General features: G+C 42.5%; 1 protein-coding gene across 3 annotated transcripts in view; it reads right to left on the reverse strand.

Moving 5' to 3' along the window:
- SPATA13 (spermatogenesis associated 13) overlaps positions 1–25513 on the reverse strand; it is a 157732-nt gene that overhangs the window by 86005 nt on the left and 46214 nt on the right. The window contains exons 1-2 of one of the 3 annotated variants that reach the window (XM_051613019.1): positions 10671–10766; positions 6367–6418 (exon numbers count right to left, since the gene is read on the reverse strand). The exons of the other annotated variants lie outside the window; for them this stretch is intronic. The gene's annotated coding sequence lies outside the window, so the exon portion shown is untranslated. Of the gene's footprint in view, positions 1–6366; positions 6419–10670; positions 10767–25513 lie in introns of those variants that run through there. 3 annotated transcript variants of the gene reach the window in all.

Raw genomic sequence — 25513 nt, forward strand, 5'->3', positions numbered from 1 at the left:
CATTGCTCCATGTAACTACATTAAGTGTTCTGATAACAGTGCTAAGAGCAGTGGAAAAGCCAACATATTAAATAAACTTGGCCACTTCTCATGTTTTACATGCCATCTCTTGCTCACAGCCTGTGGGTTTAAATGCCTGGCAGCTGGAGCCAATATGCGGAGTGGAGAGTCCTCCACACTGGAATTTGCTCTTCCTTGCTTCAGCTGAATCTGAGTTTGTCGACCTTTGCTTTCAGCTGTTTGCCAGGGCAAGAAGCACTGAGCTTTTTGCATGGTGCTTCATATGCTGATCTGCAGCCCAGATGGTTGGAGGCCTATTGGGATGAAAAGAGTGATTTAGACCTACCCTGAAAAGTCTTTGATCCTCAGGGCTGCAGGAAAACTTCAGTACAACAGCCACGTACTGCAGCCATCCACTCCATCCACAATGCTGCTAGGGTGCCAAGAAAATCAGATTTCTTTTTTTCAGGACCATGTTATGCTGAACACATCTTGCTCACTGATGTCTATTTGGAAGTTTACTGCACAGGCTCTGTCACATTTTCTTTTCTGCTCTCAGCTGTCAGTAGGGACTGAGGAATTGAGCTGGCCTCTGGAGCCTGGCAAGGCAAGATGACATGGCCAGCTAGCCCAGAGCAGGTCCACAACTCATCTGTGGGCACTTAAGGGCAGGAATGGGTGTGGGGAACAAGGTGGTCTCTTGCTCAGAACAGAAACCTGTTCCTCTGACATTGGTGACACACTGTGTGTGTTGTATTTACCATTTGTACCTGTACTGACATCCTGCTGTGTGAGTGCACTCAGCAAGTCCAGAATCAAATTAAATTGACTATGTTATTTAAAGACACTGACTCCTACCTGGAGGTGCTTGATTACTTTGTTGATGAGAGCTTTGGAAATGTTAGTCTGTTAAGGAAGGTGAAGCAGAACCACTTACAGATCATAAAAGTTTAGTAGTGGGGATGACCCCTGCAGAGTTTGATCACATCACCAGAGTGAAGACAGCATTGCAGTCCTGCTGCTTCTCTGGGAACTCTCCCTCCATAGCTCCCTAAGGTCAGCAAAGCCAGCACATCCTCCCATGTGTGATCTGTGGAGCGTATCCCATCAGGGTTTTATCTTCTGCCCCTCTGTGAGCGGCTGACGCTGCCTCCCTCTCTGCTTACATCTGCTCACAAAAACCATGGCTCAGCCAAGCCTTTGCAAAGCTCACTCCAGATTGTTGCTTGAATCGTTCTGTGACCACGGGGGTCCCAGTGACATTTTCACTCTGTTTTGCTAAGGAGCAGTCACGGCTCCCAGTTTTGGTCACATCAGGCCACACGTTTAGTTGCCGGTGAGTCAAGTACAGCGGCTGCCGGGTTACAATCAAGCTGGTACTACAAGCAGCTGCCAAATGGCAGTTGACACAGGACTTCAACCTCCTAAAAGCATCATTTTCTGCTTTTGTAGAAGGGCAGCTTTCCGAACAAAGACCTCAGCACATGCTTTTTATAAAGTCACAGGAAACTACACAGAAAACAAACATTTTGTAGGGAAGTGTGTTACTGACAGAGAGAGAAAAAGCATCTTTGTTTTAAAATAACTTTTTTTAAAAACCTGAACTCACTGTAATTTACTTTGGCTTTCTTAGCACATCCTGGGGTGTTTACCAGTAAGAATGAGAATTTACACTGCTCAGGCCCCTCGGAGAAGTGTCTGTGATGTAGATCAAACCACCCATCATTTGCTTACGGCAGTGGTTTCCCCAGAGACTTGTGTTTTGGCTTAAAGTAAACAAATAGCAATACAAGTAGGAGGATGATGACTCAGGTAAAAGTACACAGATCTGTTATATATAACAAACTTTAAATATATTTAGGATTCCTCTGAGACTTTAAAAAGGCCAGTTTAAAGGCACTAAACTATTACCCTCTGAGACTCCAAAGGTTCTCACTTAAACGACTAAAATAAAGTGACTATATTAATTTTTTAAATATAACTGCTCCTATATATTTTGAACTAGGCCATATGGCACATTCCAAAATAATATATTATTACTTTGGGCATAAATAGCCTGAATTTATTGCTGATATTTGCTGATTTCAGAAAACATGACACTTGGTTTGACCTGGGAAAGGAAAGGGTGCAGGGTTGGCAAGCTAACCTCTTTCCCGTTTGTACAAAATCCAAAGCTCTGAGCTGGACTGGACCTTTAGGCTTTTCCATGGGATGAAGGATTCCTGACAATGCCTCCCTTTCAGACCTTTTCTTGGATACAGAGTAAGCCACTCTTGAAATGTTTCTTCCCCACTTACCCTTACTCATAGGGCAGTGTACTTTGTCAAAACCGGGGATGTACAGTGACTCAAAGGACAGGCCATTATGGAGCTATTTCTTTTTGCAAATAATTTAGTATAAAACTCTTCCCCACTTTTTTACATCAGTGCATAGATACATGTTTTGCTTTTGGTTCTATACATCAACAAACACAGCCATTCAAATGACAGCAATGCAGTGACATATATTGGAACACACTTTCGTAAGCACAGCTACCTGCCTGGAAACTGGGCTTAGCAGTTGTCTCAGAAATAAAAGGGAAAACACACTGAAAACTCCCTCCTTTTACTTACCCTAACCTTCTCCATGCTTTCCCTACTGTGTTCCCTCTGTAGTGTTGCAAGGAGATGGAGCAACACTTGCAAGGGGCAGGTCACAGTTTCTTTCCCATCCCTCAGTGCTGCAGGCAGCATTTGCACAGTGAGCAAGGGAGTGGTTGGGCCCAGAGGACAGCTGCTTTTGCTCTTCCTTTACATGCACATGCATATAGTCAGCTTTAGGCAAAAAGGATCCTCAAATTCTTCACCAACACACACTGAGCTAAGCTGGAGAGAAAGAAACCAGTATGAAGACAAATACAACCTGCTACAGACAGACCCATGTGCTGATGCTTCCCTCAGCCACAGGGAGACATCAACTCCCTAACACAGGTTTTCTTCCCCAAACTCTGGAAGGGGCCCCTGGACAAATGAGGGCAAGCCTGGGTCAGTGAAAGGAGGATATAGGTCTTTTAATGTGTAATGAGGCAGAACCTAAAAATCTACTGAAGACAAAGGAAAAGCAGCCAGGTCAATGAGGTGCATCACGTGCAGCCCTGAATCTGCTAGACACTACGATGGGGACAAAGTGCATTCAAGATCCAGACATGACAGGCATTCTGTAGCTGAATCCCAGTCTTCCTTTGCAATCCAGCAAAATCCCAAACCACAGGGCATTGAGCTACTTCCAGCACAGGGCAAGGAGAAACACCTCATTTGTCTTTGAGTCTGTGGTTTCTAGTTTGTGCTACAGTCCTGCAGATAGAAGAGCAGCTCAAGACTCCCTTACCCAAGCGGGGAGGCTTTGAGCTTCTCCATGGACTCTCAGAACCCACCTGTTCCTGTCTGGGTGTCACTGATGCCCTCAGCACAGGGTTCTGGTTGGGGAGTCAGAAGGGGGCATGGGCAAGTGGAGAGAATTAACATTTTTTCAGCAATTCTGGTAAATCCAGGCCCGCCTAATTGTGTTTATGGGGATTAAGGATGCAAAACCTGCATGTGCTGAAAGACTCTGAAAACAAAGAAGGCTTTGAGCTGAAAACCACCTGGGAGATGGTCCAAACCTGTCACCTTGTCACCTTCTCCAGAGTCTGGAGCCTACGCAGAAACCAGTTGCAGTATTAGCAAAAGAAGTATAGATTAGTGCCTCATTGGTAATTTCCATATTATTTTCTATTCCACAGTCATTAAAAGAGCTGAAGCAAATGTCCACTACAGCCTCTTCTTTCTTCATATAGTTCACAGAATCATAGAATACCAGGGTGGAAGGGACCTCAAGGATCATCTGGTCCAACCTTTCTTGGAAAAAAAACAGCCTAGACAAGATGGCCCAGCACCCTGTTCAGTGAAATCTTAAAAGTGCCCAATGTTGGGGAATCCACCACTTTCCTGGGGAGTTTATTTCAATGGCTCATTGTTCTCCTTATGAAATATTTTCCTCTGGTGCCCAGTTGGAATGTCCCCAGGAGTAACTTGTACCCAACACCCCTGGTCTTTTCCATGTCACTCCTTGTAAAAAGGGAGTCTCTATCTTCTTTGTAGCCCCCCCTTAAAGTACTGGAACATGGTGATGAGGTCTCTCTAAGCCTTCTTTTCTCAATGCTGAACAAACCCAGTTCTCCCAGCCTTTCTTCCTATGACAGGCTTCCCAGTCCTTGATCATCTTCATGGCCCTTCCCTGGACCCTCTCCAGCCTGTCCACATATTTTTATATAACAGGGACTGGAACAGTATTCCAGGTGAGGCCTGACAAACATTGAGCAGTTATGTTACTTTGTTGGGCAAAATTGTAATACTTTCAGAAAATGGCAAAGAGAGAGATGAAGTAAGCCAAGAAAGGCAGAAGATGCAACATGGCTGCTGAGGAAAGTAAGTGATACTGATGTCACTAATGCTACATTCACAGGAAAACGTTTATCAGATTCATTGGAAAAGCACAAGTAATATCACAGGCAGAATCTTGCAGAGTGAGGTTGGTCACATATGCCTAGACTCTGCACACCTCATTGACCTATATCTCCAGAATTCCCATCTCTAAGAATCAAGAAATGGAAAGTAGAGGGTGAGATATATGGAAAACAGATCCCTACTGACAATTTGAGAAACGGCTTGCGTGGTATTTTCCCCTCAAAATTTGTCTGCCTGCCCTGAAATCAAAAGTGATCAGAAATTTCCAAAACACCTGTGACTGCCTCACTGGGCCCTTCTTACCAACTAGCACAATCAGTACTGCTCCCAAATGATTATGCATACTAATGGAGATGCTCTTTTGGCATCACTTTATAAATCCAAACACTGCATGTTTTAAACATAAATGGTGTCCTTTCATCTTCACAGCATCTTTTAATCCTCACTAATAAAACCCTTGCTTTCCATTCTGTCATATTTCTGGAAGACTCAAAGGAGACAGGAGTCAGTATTCCTTAAAATGCTGAGCACTAAGCCAGCTCTTCACAAATAATAAGCAATAATAAAGAATTAATTTAGTACTTGGGAGAAGTATCAGACTTAACTGTCCCACAGAGTCAAATTCTCTATTTATCTCATCCAGAAAGCAAATATAATACCAGTAGTGGCAGCTCAGGTACACCCTTGCTGCCCCAGAGTGGCAGCCAGGCTTGGAAAGGTCACTTCTAAGTTCAGTGATGCTGAGATGACATGCTGATACAGTCACTGGCCTGTCACTCTGTTGAGTGGACATCTTCCTGCAGTGACCAATGACACTTTCACCTCATTTGAAGTGCAATTGTTTAGTGCATACTACAGGGACGTGATGCTCATCATGTGGCATCTCAAGCAAATGCCCCAAGAAACCCATGCAAAATCCAGCAGCAAGGGAGAAAAATTAAAGGGAAGGACTGAAAGGCATCCACTTACCTTTTCCTTTGCCCTGCAGCCAGGCAAAGGCATGAAAAGGGTTGTCCCTCAGAGTGCTGGCTTTATTTGGAGCAGTGGCTTGAGCAAGCCAGTCCTGTAGCACTGGATTATTTTAATTATACAGCTCTTTGTGGATTGTTTTTGTTTTTACAATCATATTACTCCCACTTACGTAAGAAATGCTGAGGAAAGGGCACACGGGCTCTCTGTAATACAGTCTGTCTAATTCCCAGCCCCTGGAGCTGCGAATTTTGGGGAACACCTGCAGAACAAGCTGCACTCTGGCCCTGGAAGTGAACAGGGAGCTGCCAGAGGGAACGGAGAGCCCCAGCTGAGCAGACCAGCATCATGTCAAACCACATGAGCAATCACATGAGGAACAGCTCTCCCAGGGCCTGGATAGATATCAGCCAAGCACCATCTTTTCTCAGTAGCCAACAGCCAAAAGAACATGCATGCCTCACATCTAATGGCAAACCATGACATAATATTGACACCTAATGATAATCTGTGCCTGTTCAGAACCACTTTGGCTTTCTGTAGCTGTTTCAGTCCAGAACAGCTGCATCTATGAGATGTGAAAGTGTATTGGAAAAGAACTAGATGGTCTTTAAGGTCCCTTCCAACTCAAACATTCTATGATTCTATGAAAACACTTTATATCACCTGCCACATTTCCAGAGGGAAAGTAGCTACAAAGGAACCCAACATCAAAGTCCTACAGGGACTGTAGAAAGCTAACGTGGAGAGCTGGGTTTCTTACTCTGAATTGAAGATGACTTAAATTAAGTAATCATTTAAAGGTATTTTGGTTAGACATGGTTACCTAGCTATTAAAAGTAAAAAGATCATCTTACCTTTGCTAAGAGTGCATGATAATCTAAATGTCTAATTCCAAGTTCAGTGAATTTACCTGATTATACACAGCACAGCACTTTGTCTTCCGGGCAAATCATTACAACCACCTGCAAGGTACAGCATGGAACAAGAATAAACTCTTTTTTCAGACATCTGCAGGTTGGACAGCTTTTCATCTGTCTTGATTACAGAGGAACAGACTCCTCACTTGCAAGCTTAGCATTAAGTAGTCGACAATAAGAAGTGCTTTGCACCCCTGTGCTCTAGCCCTGCTCAGAACAAGCTGGGAGGGAGGAGAGATCAGCATCCTGCAAACATCTTCTCTGTATGGACCAGTAAAGTATTGTTGGAAGTTCATTCCAGGAGTTAGTCTACTCTACATGCAGCAGTATTTCAAATGCAGACAGCTCTGCTGTTCGGGTTGTCTGAACTGCCTCTGAGATGGCAGTGTGACATGAACAATGTAATTGCTATAATTACAAAAGAAAACAAAATGGCAAATAACTATTCTAAAACTTGTGTCTTATGTTGCTCAGCCTCACCAATGTTGTTTGTCTTTTTCTGTTTCTCAAGTGAGCGGGAGGAAAAAAATGGCCTAAGAGAGTCAGAACACATCAGTGTTAGGTCCCTGCTAAAGCTGTGAAGGTGGGAGCCTGGGAGGCCGGTCACACAGCAGTAGAGAGCCTGTAGATTGTGTCTCTGAGGTGCAGGTCCGTTAACCACAGCATCCTGCTCAGGAGCAGATCCCAAAATGTGGACGAGCTGGGCAGCACCTCAGCTGCTCAGTGCCTCTTAGGCAAGAAGACAGCAGATTGCTGGACCACAGATCATCTGCATCTGGCATGAAGGACCACAGGAGAGGAGGGACTGTGGTGGAGCTATAAATGCATAGATGCAGGAGGGTGGAAACCAGAGACAATTCAGTGAGCTTCACACTTAGCATGAGATTCAACAAATCCTCTGAGGTGGTTTATAGTACTGTAATTCCACAGTAAAAGACACAGTAGAAGAAATCATGTGTTATGCAAACTGACTGATGAAGAATGCACCAAGAGACCAGGACTGCAACTCACACATCATGAGGAAGGGGATAATGCAGATGTGAAAGGGAAACCTACCTTCCTGTACACCAATGTAAACAGCAAGTACAGTCTGGCCATCAGTGAAAACCATAGACCATGGCACAAAAGTTGAGGAGAAAGTCTTAATTGTTCTGCTGTGACAGTCTCTGATAGACTGCTGATTTTGGTGCTAAACTCTGGCCCTTGAGACCCTTAAGTGAAACTTTAATTCTGAAATTATCTGATTTTATTGATTCACAGAATCACAGAATTATCAGAGTTGGAAAGGACCTCTAGAGATCATCTAGTCCAACTCCCCTGTGAAAACAGGATTGCCTGGAGCACATTACTCAGGACTTCATCCAGGTGGGTCTTGAATATCTGCAGAGAAGGAGACTCCACAACCTCCCTGGGCAGCCTGTTCCAGTGCTCTGTCAACCCCATAGTAAATAAGTTTTTCCTCATATTTAAATGGAACTTCCTCTGTTCCAGCTTGTGCCCATTGCCCCTCGTCCTGTCACTGGGAACTACTGAAAAGAGTCTGGCTCCATTCTTCTTGCACCCACCCTTTAGATACTTCTAGACAGTAATAGGGTCTCCCCTCAGCCTTCTCTTCTCCAGGTAAAGAGTCCCAGCTCCCTCAGCCTTTCCTCATAAGGGAGATGCTCCAATCCCCCAGTCATCTTTGTTGCCCTCTGATGGACTCTCTCTAGCAGTTCCCTGTCTCTCTTGAACTGGGGAGCCCAGAACTGGATGCAGAATTCCAGCTGTGGCCTCACCAGGGCAGACTAGAGGGGGAGAATGACTTCTGTAGACCTACTGGCCACACTCTTCCTTATGCAGCCCAGGATCCCATTGGTCGTCTTGGTGGTAAGAGCACATTGCTAGTTCATGGATAATTTACTATCTACCAGGACTCCCAGATCCTTCTTCTTGTAACTGCTTTCCAGCAGATCCCCCCCTAACCTGTATTGGTGCATGGGTTCTTCCTCCCTGGGTGCAGGACCCTATACATGCCCTTGTTGAACCTTATTAGGTTCTTCTCTCTCCAGCTCTCCCGCCTGTCCAGGTCACACTGGATGGCAGCACAGGCCTCTGGAGTGTCAGCCACCCCTCCCAGTTTGGTATCATCGGTGAACTTGCTGAGGATACCCTCTGTCCCCTCATCCAAGTCATTGATGCATATATTGAACAAGACCAGACCAAGTATTGACCCCTGGGGGAGACCACTAGTTACAATCTTCCAACTTGACCCTGCTCTGTTAATCACAACCCTCTGAGTTCTGTCACACAGACAGCTCTCAGTCCACCTCACTGTCCACTGATCTGGCCCACGCTCTCTCAGTTTCTTGGTGAGGATGCTATGGGAGACAGTGTCAAAAGCCTTGCTGAAGTCAAGGTAGATGACATCCACTGCTCTCCCCTCATCCAGCCAACCAGTTATGTCATCATAGAAGGCTAGCAGATTGGTCAAGCATGGTTTATCTTTGGTAAATCCATGTTGACCACTCCCAATAACTTTGTGTTCTTCAATGTCTCTAAAGATAACATCCACGAGTCGCTCCATCACCTTCCCAGGGACAGAGGTGAGACTAACTGGCCTGTAGTTCCCTGAGTCCTCCTTCTTGCCCTTTTTGAAGACTGGAGTGATATTGGCCTTCCTCCAGTCCTCAGGCATCTCTCCCATTCTCCATGACCTTTCAAAGTTGATGGAGTCATCTTACAGTTATGTAAATCAGACTCAGAAGCTTACAGTGATCTGTCAAAAGCTTGGAGAAAAAAAAAATATGAAATCCAGCATTGTCAAATTCACTATTCTAAAAAAATCAACCAAACAACCAAAAAAAAAAAGCCAACAAAAACCCAAACAAATCAAAAGCAAAACACAAAAAGAAACCAAACCACACTAAGTGCCCATTTGGTCATAGGAAAAGCTGATTTTTTTCTTTTAAGACACTATGTACATTCAGTGTATTCAGGTTGAATTCTCCAGGTTAACTTCATGTACAAACAATTTTTTTGAGACCTAGAAGAGATCCTAGGGGTCAGACAGTGCAGACCAGGCAGCCCAGATCTCTCTTTGGGACTCTAGGAATCTAAATAATATGAACCCTGGATGATACACAGCTGTGCTAGGTTTACCCCTGGGATATTTGAAGAGTTCAGAGGGCCAAGGAGATCTAAAGCAACCATGGTGGTCTCCTGATCCAGGGCTAGCCAGGGACTATTTCAGCCCTGCTGAACCCCAGTTCTTCATCACCTGCAGCAATAGCAGACTGGGCAGTGAGGCCCCATCGCAACAGCAGCACATCTATCTACTCCCCTACTCCTTGCCTACCAACTACATTAATTCAGGATCAACCATCGCCTTCTTTCCTTGTGTCTTTAGAAGAGTTTTCTGGTTTTCTGAGGCATTGTGAACCTGATGTATCAGAGGTTAAGAATTGAGCTCTGTGTTTCAAGTGTTTCTTTCATGGGGATTCATTTAAAATGCACTGCACTGACGTGTTTTTAAATTCCCTCCTTGGGTAAGATTTAAATGTTAGTTTGGAAATGGTGTGTACCTCCAGGCAGCTCAAAGTAATTGTTATTTTATCTTGAAGCACAACATCCCATCACCTTAAGTCATATGTGCATTGAACAAGGAGTCATTTAATGATACCTCAGTACTGGGTGAACTAGATATCCCTGTCTGAAGTCTAGCTGGCTGGAGAAACAAAAGATGTAAGGGGAGAAAACCCACACGCTGCTAGTACTACAGCACCTAAACGTGGGGAGCAACATCTAAACCTGAAGAGATGTCTCCCTGTCCTTTTCACACAGAGGGAAGGCTATTAACAAGACACTGTGGAAGGAAAAAAACTGATACCAGGTATCTGATGGAGTCACAGGTGCTAAACAGAAGCATAATGTAGCAGCTGGCAGAGGTAGCTACAGGACCAGCCAAAGCAACAGGAAAAAGAATGGAGCCAGCTGAAGTTACCAACACGTGGCCACAAACTGCACAGGGACACGGACCCACTGGGGGCACTGGGAGCTGAGATGATGCCCTCCAGTCAAGCTTACACCCTGCTGGGAAGCTTTGCCTCCAAAGCTCAAGGCAGGAGGGACAGCCTCCAAATATCTCAAAGCAGAAATCTTAGGGCATCCAGGAAGCCCTGTCCAGGAAAAAGGACCAGCTAGTCCTTTTCTGCCTCTCCTCTCTCATCACACCATCACAGCCTCCCTCTCTTAACCCCTCCTGGAGCTTCTCTCTCCTCTGACTGGCCCCCTCCATGTTATTCCTTCTTTCACTTACCTTTCTGGCTGTTTCATCTCCCCTGAGTAGTGCAACATGGATGGCTTTTGCTGCAAACTCATTGTGAGCTCCATTTGTTAGTACTGCCTCTTTCTCATGGCATGAGCTTCATTTTAGACATCAGTATCTGATGTCACTAGTGAGAAAAAGACATTTCTAGGAGGAAATTAATTTTTATGGTATCTAGCAAACACATATCTGGCCTTTGGCCAGATAAGTCCTATCTTTAATGTCTATTCCTTTTCTAAACCCATGAGGCTGAGCAGCACCGTCTGTCCCTCTAAGTTTGTGCAGTGCCAAGTACAACAACAGTTCTTCAAGTTTAATGTTTCATCAGTCTCATGATAAACATGGTTGATAACACATTTCTGTTCCACAGCAGTGTGTAAAACATTAACTAGACCTCCTTTTTCAGTGAGCATGTTTGCAAACTTTTAAACTAATAATCCTTATTTATGGTGGTCAGCTACATTTCTGCTTAGTGGGGCCATTGCACAGAAATGAAGTGATGAAAAGATTCACGGGGCCACAGAGAGAGAGCAAAACAAAGGAGCCTGACTACATATCTTAACAACCCTACAGTTTACAAGTCCCTGCTCCCAGTACCACTAATGCATTTTACACAACAATTTTTCCATGCAAAATGCATAATCTGTTCCTGCTGCAAAAAAAAAAACCAAAACCAAAAAACAAAATGGAAAAGAGTCACAGAGTTGGGCTCCCCATTGTTTCTTGCCTTTCTCTGGGTTTCTGAAGTCTTCAGTCTTTTCTGCACAATGGCTTGAACACATGGCAGAAGTTCTGAAGTGTAATTCTCATTCCCATCTGATCTCATGCCATGTCCTAGGATGCTGAGGTTGAATACTCTCAGGCTGACCTGGGCCACCCTTCCTTGATGACTTACAGGTTCTTGAAGTCGAAAAAAGAAGGTGCTGTTGCTGTTTTGTGTTAATACTGTCTTCATCTACATAATGGGACACTGTAGAGAAGACAGAGGCAGATTCTTCTCAAAGGTGCACAGTAGAATTACAAGAAGCAATGGATACAAGATGTGACATGAGTAATTCTGACTCAATATTGAGAAAATGCTTTTTTCCATGAGGATGTGCACAAAGACATGGCAGAATCTCCATCTTTGGAGACATTCAGAAGTTGACAGGACAAGGCCCTGAGCAACTTCATCTCATGGGAGGTTCTTTGAGCAGGAGGTTGGACTAGAGACCTCCAGATGTTCGAGAGGTCCCTTCCAGCCTTTCTGAAATAATTCAGTTCAGATAATCCTTTCAGGATAATCCCTACAGTACCAGGGGCTGTGGAAGTATCTGCATTGCACACATGGTGTAGGACAGATGCATTCACATTAAGTGCTCAGAAACCACACCAGACACTGGAAACCAATTTAATTGTGGTACTGTAACAGACTAATTTGCATGGCTTCTTTTTAAAACCTGTGTTTCAGCTGGGGCCTCTTTGTTTCCCAGCTGGCAGCAAGTATAAACTGTACCAATACAGGGTTGTTTACAGTGTGAAGTCAACTACTTTAAAATTACACATTACCGATAAAGGGCTTAGTGGTAAATGTAGAACTTGTAGACCTTTCAATTTAGGTTCTCCTGCTTTTTGAAAGGGTGCTGTATTTATGACAAGACTGAAACTAATTATTTCTTGCCTCAGAGGAAACATCAGTTCTCTGGAGACTTTGAACTGGCTGAAAAAATTTTGTGAACATTACTAGAAGCCCGTTTTATTCTGCCTGAGCTTGTCACCTCTGTCCTCAGAGAAGGCTTCCTGAGAATCACAGGAGCTCCCTGCTTCTCAGAGGCCACCAGGGAGGTTTCTCTGTGAGTGACCACTGTCAGGAGTTAGGCAAGCAGGTATGACCACTTCACAGTCCAAACAGTACTTGTGTTTGTTTACTGATGAATGTTGAAGGAAAAACTGGAGAGGGAAGCAATGAAGAATTATTCTTAGTTGAGTTCTTTCCAGCTCTTCCTACTAATTACGTTTCTTTCAAATAGCAGGCACAGTCAGATTTCTCAGGGTAATCATGCTATCCTGGCTCATTCAAATTGATTAGAAAGGTAACATGCTACTAACTCCAATGGAACCTAAAAGTAAATCCTGCTTGCAGCAAAGATTGACTCAACACATTTGTTGGTTTATTTCTGAATTTCAAAGAGAAAGGGAAGGCGTATTGATGGTGGCACAGGATCAGCACAGTGCTCTGCTGTGTGGAGAGCAGGATGTGGAACAGGTAGCATGGCCAAGGAACAGCACGTGGTGCCAAGTTACTGATGGGCAGAGAAATCAGAGGTTTCTGCCAGGAAGGCAGACTAGGAGTGGGGCAAAGCTTGGCTAGAGCAGGACTGAGAAGAGTTTTGTGTAGGGTTGCTGAGCAGATATCTCAAGAAATGTGTTTGCCTTAATTAATTAGCTTTTCCTATAATAGCTTTGTTTGTATTTAGGCAGCTTTTAAGTGTCCGATGTAACTTAAATTAGACATCCTTTCCCTCTTTTTACTAGGACTCTTACATTTTCTAGGTATTAGATATAAGGCAGATGTCTCAATGTCACTTGTATGACACTTACTATAGGATTTTCCTCAACTAGAGAAGTTTGTTGCATAGTGGAGCAGTACAGTGAAGTACAGCAATAAACAGTGAGATGTTTATAGTAATCTAGATGAGCTAATGAAGGTTGGACAATTGCAGGCAGCCATAAAAAGTAGATTGATATGCTGTAAGCACTGCAATTTTTCTTACACCTGCAGACTGTGTGACATAATTTTAACATAAAAATTATTATTGATTGCTGTGGGGTTTTTTTGTAATAGTTTAATGAACTAATACCACCCAACATAATAATGAAGCCAGAATATTCAGAAATTTGGATGCAAATTAGTCTGCTTTTTAAAACTAGAATTCAACCAAGAGTTCAATTTAATTGTTTTCATTACAGCTACTCATTACTAATTCCATGAACAAACTTACAGAACTGAATAAACTCCATAGGGAACTATCACCAGTGCATCAGATACAATTGAGAATTATCTTATTTTGTAAAGAAATCTAGTATAAAAGTCCCTCCTGCAAAGCTTTTGTGAAAAGCTATGTAAAATATGCAATTATGTAGGCAGTCTCCCTTCACCACAAGGTTCACTGGATTCATTTTAGAATAATGCATCCTAGAAAGGGTTTCAGACTCCTGGCACAACCTTATTCAAGCTCGAGATTGTCTCTCTCTGCTCTATGTATTTGTGTGCTTCCGATTGGATCTGTATCAAAATTTTGCTTCAAGGAAGTTCTAAGTAGTTTTAAGGGTATCTAAGCTGTTTTCTTCAAATTAATATAACAAACTGCCAAAAAAAAGTCTTCAGAAAGGCTGAGGGGCAAGATATAATCTTGTTTTAATTCTTTTATGCCAAGGGAAATTTTTACTGTTTCTCACCCTCCAAATAACATTGTTTGAATAACTTTTACAGATTTATCAAAGAATCTTTAAAGTGGGATGAATCCTGCACAGAAAATGTAATGATTAAAAGATATCTCCATTCCTGTCCTACTCTTCAGCTTTGCTAAACGTGCAAGCTCTCCACGTGACAAATTAGTTCAGGAACTAGCAAAAGAACCATTTCAGAGATTCCCCCAAAACTGACACTATTTGTTCTAAACGTAATGTCCTTTCGTATGTCAGGATTGTATTCGCTTCCATTCACAGATAATGGGATTAGTACATAAATCAGTGCCTCTGCTGTTTTGATAAGAAGACAGTCATGAGATTTAGAGTATTTATTTTCTATGCACTAAGCACACTGGTATTTTCTGTACTCAGTCCCTTGTTGATTATTACCAAGAACATAAAGAGATTCATATTATAGGGTGCACAACGTGATGTTATAATAAAGACAATTTAGATTAAAAAACCCAACACCTTAAGCCTGAGTTCACTACCAGCCAATCAGATATGCAAGACAACAAACTGGGACAATGTTGAGGCTTTATGAGAAAATATGAAATTTACAAAATTCTAGTCTGTTTTAGGTTCAGTCTGGGTGGCATTTGGCAACACAACTCAGAGCAGCCAGTACTTTGCCAGTACATGGCCAAAGCCAATTTACAGAGTAAAATGGTTATCACAAGCAATTACCAGCTGCTTAAACCCTTGGCACAAGAGTTCCAGCCACAAATTTGAGGATCTACCATCTTTCCATGTAATTAAAGACTTATGCATATTTTTTCAGTGCAGGCTGTAATTAATATCTCAAATTAAGCAGTGTTTAGGTATGTATTACATGCAAGTGAGTTAGATGATAATCCGATTAGTTAAGCAGTGGTTTTCCTCTGTGGTTTACAGATCCCTCAGGATCAAGAGACTTGATCAAAGACTTTGGAAAGGACAGCTGTGGGAGTGTCTCATATTACACTGAACCCATGCAATCCCAAGAGGATCCTCACAACAGGCTGCCTGACTGTCCTGGCCCTGAGCTCTGCTGCCTTTCTGGTGCCAGAAGCAGGGAGCAACTGGGGAGCTGTAGGGCTCGGTTCAACTCACTTTCCCAAACGGAAAGTGAATTCACTTACTCCTAGATCAAACAGAAATAAAAAGCAGTAGGAAGTGGAGCAAATGAATGGTGGGATGAGGTTAGAATGTTTTAAGAAAGTCTGTAGTTACTGAAGGTTAAATGTAATTAATGTGAAACCCACAATACTGTCAACAGGGCATATGTGCTCCCTACAAATGGCTCCAGGCCATGAGAGGAAGACATTGAGGTTCTCCAAGACAAAAGAGCTTTTCTATTGAGCTTTCTTTTGTCTCAGGAAGTCTGTAGTATTAAAAAAAATAAGAAAATTAAGGGAATTAGCATAACTAACATGCTACTGCTATAGTAATTTTACTACCAAGTTGCAAAAATGCAAAATATGCCTTTGACTACTAGAAAAGTCACTAGGTCTCAGCATCTCCTGACATCGTACTTCTTCTTTGCAAAATCAGATGCTCAGTTCTCAGCAGCAATATCCTCCAAAGTCATCTTGCACTGCAGAAACTAAAAGCACACCAGAGACTCGGCAGCCTGAAGGAGCAATCATTCTGCCAAGTTAGTGTTAGCCCAGATCAGCAAACAGCACATACCATATTGTGTACCCAGCAAAGAACATGTGGTGATGTCATAGGCCTGAATACAAAATTTATTGTAAACATTTAAAGAAGGAATATAGACCAAAAGGCAAAAAAACCTGTTCTAAGCCTTCGTAAGGCCTTGTCTTAAGTACTCAAAGTCTGCACCCAGTAGCATACCAGACGGATAGAAGATCAAATTATTGTTTCATCACTATGAAATCTCTGAAGAATCCCTTGTCCTAACAGAGAGCAAAATTGAATATTTGAAATGTGAGTCTGAAAATACACATCTGTTTGAGACACAGTCTTTTACTTCTGTGCTCTCAAATCTCAGGCATTTGTGCCTGTGCAGCAGAGACAGGTGTAAATGCTCACCCATCTACACAGAGAGTTTTTGGGGAGTATAGGCCCCCTTTGGACAGGGTGTAGTTTCTTGGTCAATAATAGCTTTTCATTTCCAGAAAATCTCAAGTTCTTGGGCCTTCTTTTTTAACCACAGGAAAACAACAGTGGTTGGGTGAAAACTAAAAAGCTTGTTTGCCACACAAGTGACCTCCTCACTAGGACGAGGTTGAGAGGGGTTGAGCTACATCCTGTTTTCATACAGACAAAGAGGTTTAGAATGGTGACAATCATCCTTTGCTTTGATTTCTCTGTTTTATGCTCAGTCTCAGTCACTGTAATGCTGTATGGGGTAAATGTTCTGCATGGCTGTATAAGAGATGGGTCTGTTACCAACCTTGCCACTGACTGAAATCTGCATGGGGAGAAAGGATCAAACATGGGAAAGTCAGGGTTACAGTAAAAAGGCACTGATGAGAGGGCCAGGGTCCCACTCTTTTCCTCCCACACATGACAAATCTCTCACTTTGTTCTCTGAACACTGACTGACCCGTCCACTTTTTGACCTTTAGCATGTTCCTATTAGGGTCACCCCTCATCTCTGAAGTTTTATTTGTTCTTTCATTTCAAACTATATTCTTTTATACAATACAGCAGTGTCATACCTCATGGATGTCCTGGAAGTGCTGATACAAGACTGTTGAATTATAGGAAGAGTTTTTTTCTACTGTAACTGATTCCAGCTTCCAGAGTGCCTTTCATTGCCATTGGAACTACTTAAAGAAACTTTATGTTGCTAGAGTAACATAAAAAAGACTTTTCTATAAACAATTATGAGCTCCTCTGTTTCCTTGCTGACTCTCCATCCATTTCTAAATGCCATCTCTTGCAAACTCCCTTTCTGGAGAAGACTGGGCTATATTGTCATTGAACATAAGGAGTATAAAATTATGGTCCTATGTTATGATCAGTCCACAGCAGATCTCCCTCAGCATCACAGAGTACAGGCTGTTACTTGATAGCTTGTTTTCCAGTTAATATAACTGAGTGACTACAACGCCACACAATAGGGAATATACACAGAGCATACACAAGTTTTTTATCTTGGTGTAGAGATACTTGTGTCACACTGACAATCCAGTAATTTTAATAGAGTTTCACTGATGTTTTCAATTTCTTACAACTTTTTATAACAAACTTCTGCAGGTAGGTAAGTACTTTATGTTCATCCTTGCCATTTTGCTTTTTAAAAAATCTGACCCTTTAGGATTATCAGTAGATGTCTGTAGAGATAACATATTTCTGAGGAGCAGAATTAGTGCCCTACACTGGATTATACCAGTTTATCTGAGATACTTTTAAAATAATAATTAGAGATTTACTTTGCCCTTTTTCTGCCCCAGCTAAAAGCTTACATTTCAAAAATCACCACTGAGACCTGAATGAATGTACCAGACCTGCTGATATATGCTAAATATTTTATATGACTTGTGTGGGTTATACATTTCTGGAACTGGTACCTTGCTGCTACCATTCCTGGAGGGTCACAGGATTGAAACAATACAATTAAAATAGTTTCAGCTGTTTACTATAAAATGGCACCTGAAGTGTGTTCAGACCAAGTCCTCCTAGTTGATCATTACTGTATCCCTAAAAAGTCAGTTACTCATGAAAATTAGATTTATGTAGGGAACAACTATTAAATCCAGTACTTCTGATACTGTAAATACAGTAAGATTTTGTGCCTGTGGTGAGTCCATGAGCTGTTATAATTCAGGTTGCAGCTCCTCTTTTCCTTGGATGACTTCCCTCTCCCTTCTTCCTTTCCCCTTCCGTATGTTGAGCTGAGCTCAGTGAGCTCTTCAGTGACATTATGATGTCATACTGATGTAAATCATTGCTGCCCGTGTTCTCTCCCATTCTCATTGTGACATACCTGGATTTATGATTGCTGCGTCTCGACCTACAAAGCAAGTCTGCTGGGAAGCCTTCAAACAGCCTATGGCAACACTTCCATCATTGCATTGCTGTGCAGAATATGGCTTTTAAGGGCAGGAAAGTCAGGACTAAAAACTTGGGATTATTGTGCAGCTGGACTTTGGCAGTAGTGAAAGTCCTAACAAAAATGGCATTCTGTCATCAGTCAGGAATTCTCTTAGCAATATACCCTAGTAATGCTCAGTTTGTACACCAAGCAGCCCAATATCCCTGCTCCCTGTCACCTCTATAAACATCTTTTTATAGATGCCATTAGTCCTTATGGGCCATAAATTTTGAAGGACTATTGTTTTACAAATGCATTTCAAAGCACTGGCAGGAAGTTTGGTACTGAAGTATTATAACTTTTACTTCCAGATTTTTTTTTTTTATCCTTTTTATCTTGTATATTAAAAATAAACAGCTTTTAGAAATTCAATTTTCACAAAAAATACCTCATGCCAAATTGGTGTGAGCTCGGAGAGGAGAAAATAGCCCAGGTTTTTCAGAGGATTCACATTATCTACATTATCTAATGAACTTTTCTACATTGGTCTGCACAGTGTTCTAGTAGGTGAATCCCTGTCGCTTTGAAGCACTGGCACTAGACAAGTAGTTCCCTGCTCCCTAGTAAGAAAAGGGAAGAAAGATAGTGGAGAGCAGGATGGGACAGATACTTTGATGCTCCAACACATCATAAAACCAGCAGCAGTTGTCTCAGGAAAATGGCATCAGGGATCTAGCCATTGAAAATCAAATAAATTAAAAAAAAACACCAAACCTACCAAGCACAAGCTTCAAAAGAACAGCAAGACAAGGCACTGCATATTAGGGCTGTGAATTGTCAGCCTATAAAAGTTTGAGGAGTCATTTGGAGTAAAAAATCCTGCTATGGAGCTCAGCAGCCTTTGGAGCTGCAACAAAAAGGCCCTAGACAAGACTATACAAATATTACCTAGAAACTTGAGCACAGAAAGAGCTATAAAATAATCAGAGAGAGTTACAGCCTTTTAAAAAGCTGCCCAGAAAAGCACCTATGGGATATTCAGATGAACTTATCCCAAAGTATCTTCTTGAACATCTTCTGAAAACAGACAGGTTCAAATGAAACACGATCCAAGCAGAAATGCATTGCATTAAAATATGAAAGATCAATTATTTCCTTCCTTCCGGTGTGTCAGATTGAAAGATTTTCTCTGCTGTCCTTGGAAAGGAGCCTGTGAAATTCTCCAAAAAAATGTTCTTGATAATAATCCATATTTAATGAAACTGCACTGTGGTTATATAACCAATGCTGATTTCATAAAGAACCTAATTTAGACTTCATAAAGTACATAGTGCTTAAGCTGGAAAAGCTTGAACATGTTTTACTAGGTCTGAACAGATAGTGTTGTTGGCAAGAGATAAATGATCCAGACAATTTGGTGCTAATGTATCAAGTCTCTGCACAAAAAACAGCAAATGTACCAAGAGAAATACTGCACAAAATTAATCTTGCCTTCAATTTTACTCCTTCTGATAGTCCTGAACAGTAGAATCATTCAGTATTTTAATTACTCAATTCTGTACATTTGTTTCAGACAGTAAATCAGTTGATATAGATCATTGGTAGACTCGTGAAAAGACAAGCAGTACCAGAGAAGCAACCAATATAAGCATTTTACTGCATGCAACTCATGTTCTACAGAGGTGGCCTAAATCCTCACCAACCAAGGAGACAGCTGACTGGGACTTCAGTGGAAAAGAAAAAAAGAGAATGTCAGTACAGTTCTGCAAGTATTTCACAATACAGTTCATAGAAAAGTCGTTGTTGGCTGTGAGCCAGCATTGCAGATACACTTTGGAAATGAACTTTGCTTGTTCCAGGTGGCTGGCTGGTGTGCAGAGCTGGTTTTAGAGGCTTGCTGGTCAGATGAGTATCTGAGATAGAGACAGAATTTCTCTTTTCTGGGGCTCACCTGTAAATAATGTAAATAAGGATCACACTGTGTGTAGCCAGATGCTTGGCGGAACGAGATGTAGCTAGGACTAGGAAAGATCTATCATGAACACAGGGCCAGGTGACAGGATCAGCCTAGCATAATTTATGCCAGTTAGTCAGTCTTCTACTTAAAAGTGTCTGCTTTGGTTTTTCAGCACAAAGACACTCCCTGTTTAAGTGACGTAAGAGGTACAAATTTAAATCAGGTCTCACACCATACCAAAACCAACCAAGTTAAAGAGATTCCCCTGGGATAAACATTGCTAAGATTTAGTGTGGAGAAAACTAAGCAAGACCTGACATTGATTCGGACATAAAAGTGTGAGGATAATACACAGAAAATTATTTGTCTGCATTCACAATCAAACCCATGTTGTGATGGCATTAGGGGAGTCTGTAGCAAGCAGTGCTGCAGCCCGCTCTGTGCCAGGCTGCAGAGAGGGCCCTTATCTCTGGCTTTGTCAGCATGGAGGTTATATAGATTACACGTGCACAGTGCAAGTCACACTTTACAGTAAGCCAAAGCTAACAGGAAGAAGAACAGAGGCACTGCTGGCAGGTAGGGAAGCCTAAGTTTTATTTCAGTACAAATATTGCAGCTAGTCAGTAAGTCAGCCTGCAGTTCAGAGTTTTTTCTTTGCAGAAGCTAAACCCTTCCAAAGGTGCATTATATATAATTCCTGTTGCCATCTCCACCCCAGGGGAGCTGGGAAATTCTGTTGCAGCTGAGTGGCCACCTCCAGCTCTACTAATGGCAGTGGAATGTATCTGGAGGCTTTTGTAAGCCCCAGCAGATCATCTTGAAACACAGAATACCAGGAAGACATGATAAAAAACTCAGCATTGTTTAGATAGTGAGAAAGACTGAAAAATGACTTGACCATAATGCATAATGCTTTTAATGGAAGAAAATACCAAGGAGCAATGAAGAAGAGAGAAAGAGCAATCTGTACATCTCCTTAATGCCTAAGGATGAGAACAAACAATTTTATTTTATGGGGTTTACTCCTGGAATGCCAAGACACTGTCAGCATCTTCTGGAAATGGGATCCTGTCATTTTTTATCCAAATACAGACATTCATACAATGTACACAAGTCAGTAGCTGGAACATGGCAGGGGGGTTGGACTAGATCATCTTTCGAGGTCCCTTCCAACCCCTAAGATTCTGTGATTCTGTGACTCTGAGATTCTGTGATTCTGTATGCTGGCATAATGGTGTCATTTTTCATTTCTTGAATAGCAGTATTTTAATTACTAAATAAAGATTTTGTGAACTAATAATTTGGTGTTTTCAAGAATAAGCAATAAAAAGATGCTAATATCCCCACACCTGTTAATGCTGTAGGCTTATGTGTCATTTTGTCTAGCTATACAAATTTGCCATTGTGAAAAGTAATTCCTCTCCCAAAAATATATTTAAAAGCAGCTTCCAGGCAACACCTGAAAAATCACTATGCATATGATCCTCTCTGTGAAGCAAAGACTTTTCCAGACTGCTATTTTACTTCTGGGTTACTCATATGTAATAGGGTATGGGGACAGAAAGACTTTGCATATGTTTAATAGGAAAACACTGTTGATTCAGACTAGTCCCTTGTCAGTCACAGAATAACAGGTTGCTCCAGGGATGCACTGGGTTTTTGCTGAATTTTTCATGAATAATTTGCAGTTGTCCTGAGCAGACTTAGAATGAAAATTATGTTGAATTGGAAAAGCCACAAAAAAGAACCTCAAAGAATTGGAGATAATGCCTTACAGTAAGAGACTTCAAGGGATCAAATTATTTAGTTTATCAAAAAGTAGTTATACAGGAACTAGGGGAGTCTTTAATTTAGCTGCAGAAGCATAAGAATAAAAGTCTCAAAGCTCAGACTAGGCAAATGCAGAAACAAGGCCTATTTTGATGTCTAAAATGGGACATAGGCATAATTTAATGTGTAAGGCAAAAAAAAGCAAAGCTTCTGCGTCTTCTTAAGCATTTCCACACTAAGCTTCCTGCTCAGTCTGAAAGTTTTCCAGATGCCAGCAATGGCTCATCTGTGGCTGCTGGATGACCTGGGAACACGAGATTTAGCTGAAAGGCTAATCCAATGACCCACTGTTGCTGAAAAGGAAGGTCTTCAACCTCTTCCCAACTTCTTCATCCTTTCCATCCCATCCATTTCTCAGACCTGTCTGCCAGACAATTTAATTCCCATATCCAGCAGGGAGTTATCTGGGGTGTCTCATTTTATCTCATGGATTAGTGAGTTTATGGGTTCACAGGCTGCCCAATGGCTGCTGGGTTTGGCATAAAGTCAGTAGCGGAAGTAGGTGATCTTCTGCCTCTCAGTGGTGTTCATCTGTTAGAACACGTAACCTGTCTCTGGAAACCATTTTCACCTAAATTGTCCAAGACAGCTAATTGCATCCCCTGACCAAGAAGAATTCACATTCACATCTTGTATCTCCTATACATGCCTCAAAACCGTGGGGCTACGGAAGAGGAAAGTAGGACAATCCTCCTAATGCAACTGGACTTCTGTGCCAGGACCTCAGGAGCCACGGGACCTGGAGGGAATGAGGCCTGAGGGTGTCTCATTGTGCAGCCTCAAGTTTGGCCACTCAGGAGGATGCCAGAAGCTTGGGTCCCTCGCTTGGAATCAGGAATGACTTACTTTGGATGCTCAAGGTATAAAACCAAAAATAAAGAAAGGTACCCAAAACCCTTTCCTGAGGTATGTGCTGTAGCTACTGGGCTGCCAAGTCAAGCTCCTTCTCGCTAACCCTCCTTTTGGCCCCAGCTCTCAGGTGCACACAGAAGCTGCAGTATCAGGGTTTCCTATCAGAGAGAAATTTCGGGCCTGTAAAACTAAGAGGCTGCATACCTCTGCTCAACACCGGTAACACCGCAGTTGCACTGACTGTAAAGCTGCTTAGACATGTCTAAGCCAGCTTAAAATGTGCTCTTGCAGGCCCTGGTAGCAGCCCTCCTGCCAGCATGGTGCTCAGGGCATGCTCATTTATCTTGCTGAGACACACTGTGCTCCTGAGACCTGCTCCTTGCACACAGCAGATGTTCCTCGCCCTCCTCCAAGACCCCTCTGTGCCAGCCTTGCATCTTGCCAAGTATCAAGTTTATAATCTCTGCTGGGGGAAGAGACAGTGACACATTGGGCAGGAGGTGGAGTCGTTATGCCAGAAGATGGTGCTTCTAATTTCTCTCATTTCTGTACACCCACAAATATGGCTGAAGTTGTGACACTGCTGAAAAAAATGGAAAGCTGCACTTCCAGTTTTCAGGGTTCCTTCTTTTTTCTAAATTTCCTGAAAATCAAGAGCATCATGCACTTCACTGCCTGGCACTTCCCCTTACTTGCTAGATTAATCAGGGGGCACGTGAGACTTACGTTACAGACAAAAGCAGATGGGTGAAAAATGCCATCCAACACAGCTCTGCCTTTGGCTGGAGAGCTTCTGTCTGCTACACGGCGCAGGGAGAAAAGAGGCTTTGCTCATCAGGCTGGATCTGGAAAGGCTGTCCAGACTTTGGGAAGAATCCCACAGTCCTTGCTCCTGCTCCACTCCAGTGCCATGATATAGACAGGATCAGAGGGCTTCTGGGCCCAAATCCACAATCTTGCAATCTGAATTCTTGCTGTATTACCCTGTTCTTTCTCTCCTGTCACCAGAGATTATTGTCTCTCTCACACTCCTACAGAGCTGATCTCAACTGTGATACACATACTTTTCATTGGCACTCCTCCTTTTTAAGAGACTCTCAAAGGCAGCAACATTTTATATTGAACAGGATATGTTTTATATATACTGGAATATTTTTTAAAACTGAAGTTTTCTGCCAGGATGCAAAGCATTGGTACATACACTTCTGTTGTGACAGAAACAAATACCTGGACCTAAGAATATTGGCAGGATTGATTTAGCGTTACTTTTTATTTTCATACTTTCTATTAATCTCATTCTTCTCTTTAATCTTTTGTTAAATCTGTACATGCACTGAAGATTGTTTGTATAGAAGCCTTCTTGAAAATCGTGCCTATCTTAGGGTTTCTACTGGAGGCAAAGATAATAAAAACAACACACAAAAATGCTGAGGGAGAATATTTTCAAAGTGGGAGGGAAGTATATTTCCTTGGTATTTTCCAAAGTGTTCCACCATACAAGACTATTTATGACAATGTAAATAAAAAAGCCAATCTTCCTTGTGAAGAATGCAGAATCATCCTTAATTAATTAAACTCCTACTGTGAGCTCATAAACGTCAGGATGTTGAAGCACCTTAAAGCAGAGTGATTGTTTTTACTGTTTATTCCAGGGGAGTAAACTAAGGCTTCTGAAATTCACAATAGCAGCAAGTTAAAAACATGATGGAAAGAAACTATACTCAATAGAAGCAAGATGTTAGTCACTATCTCTGATGTTGGTGGATGTGGTAAGTCTGTCTAAGCCCTGCTTTTCCAGGACACACTGATATGAAGATGGGAAAGGGACACAGTGGGCTCAGATCTGGGTGTTCAAGTCTCCTTGTGTGGCTGTGCTGGGAAAGGGTATGGTCCCTTCCTACACCACAAAGCCATGATTGTCCACAGGAAGGTACATTGCAAGAGTTGTCTGGGACATGGGTCCAGCCCATGACCAAGCAGGAGGACCACTTCATCCAAAGGCAGTGCACTCAGGCAAAAGGGCAAGCTTTCCTCAAAACAGTATGGGTGAGAGGGCAAGCAGGTTTACAGGACAAACACACAGAAAAATCTGACAGAGGGATTCAGTTTATGCAGATGTATGTGCCTGGATATCATCAGGCTTAGACATAGTGGTCTGCTAGCCCTGAGAAGATCTCATGTTCCTGAGGTGCAGAAAGACAACAGCAAGATCCAATTTCCTTTACTGTTTGAGCCGTAGGGAAGACATCTGCAGTTTCAGCTGGCTCCTCTTCTAGAAGGGAGCACTGCTGGAAGCAAGAGCAGCTCAGTTCCCAGGAAATCGGTAGAGGCAGTTTCAACTTATTTATTGCTTACTCCCTGAGATGCATGTCTAGCTTGGAGGGAATTAGCATTGGCAGAACCCCTGGAGGGATGTGTTAAACCATCATAACAAGTGTGTCTGAGGAAGCGTGTGTGAACCAAGCCCCTTCCCTGCCCCGGCAGGACCAGCCCTGTGGCAGGTTGCCACCAGTGCACCAGCAGCATGGAAGGCAGCGGGCTCGCCACACCTCAGAGGATGGCTGCAGGACTCCAAGTGATTACACTGGAACAAGAAAAGCCAAAGCCTGGCTCCTCCTTCCTGCTGTGCAGTTTAACAGCCCTTGAAACAGCCAGGGAAGTTGCCCTTGTTGAACCAGTGCAGCTGGTGCAGTTCATCGAGCAGTACTGCTTGGCACACTGGTAGCATCACATGGGTGTCAGAATCATGAAGGCCTCTGC

Source organism: Apus apus, chromosome 1 (genome assembly GCF_020740795.1).
Source record: "Apus apus isolate bApuApu2 chromosome 1, bApuApu2.pri.cur, whole genome shotgun sequence".
Taxonomy (NCBI): Eukaryota; Metazoa; Chordata; class Aves; order Apodiformes; family Apodidae; genus Apus; species Apus apus.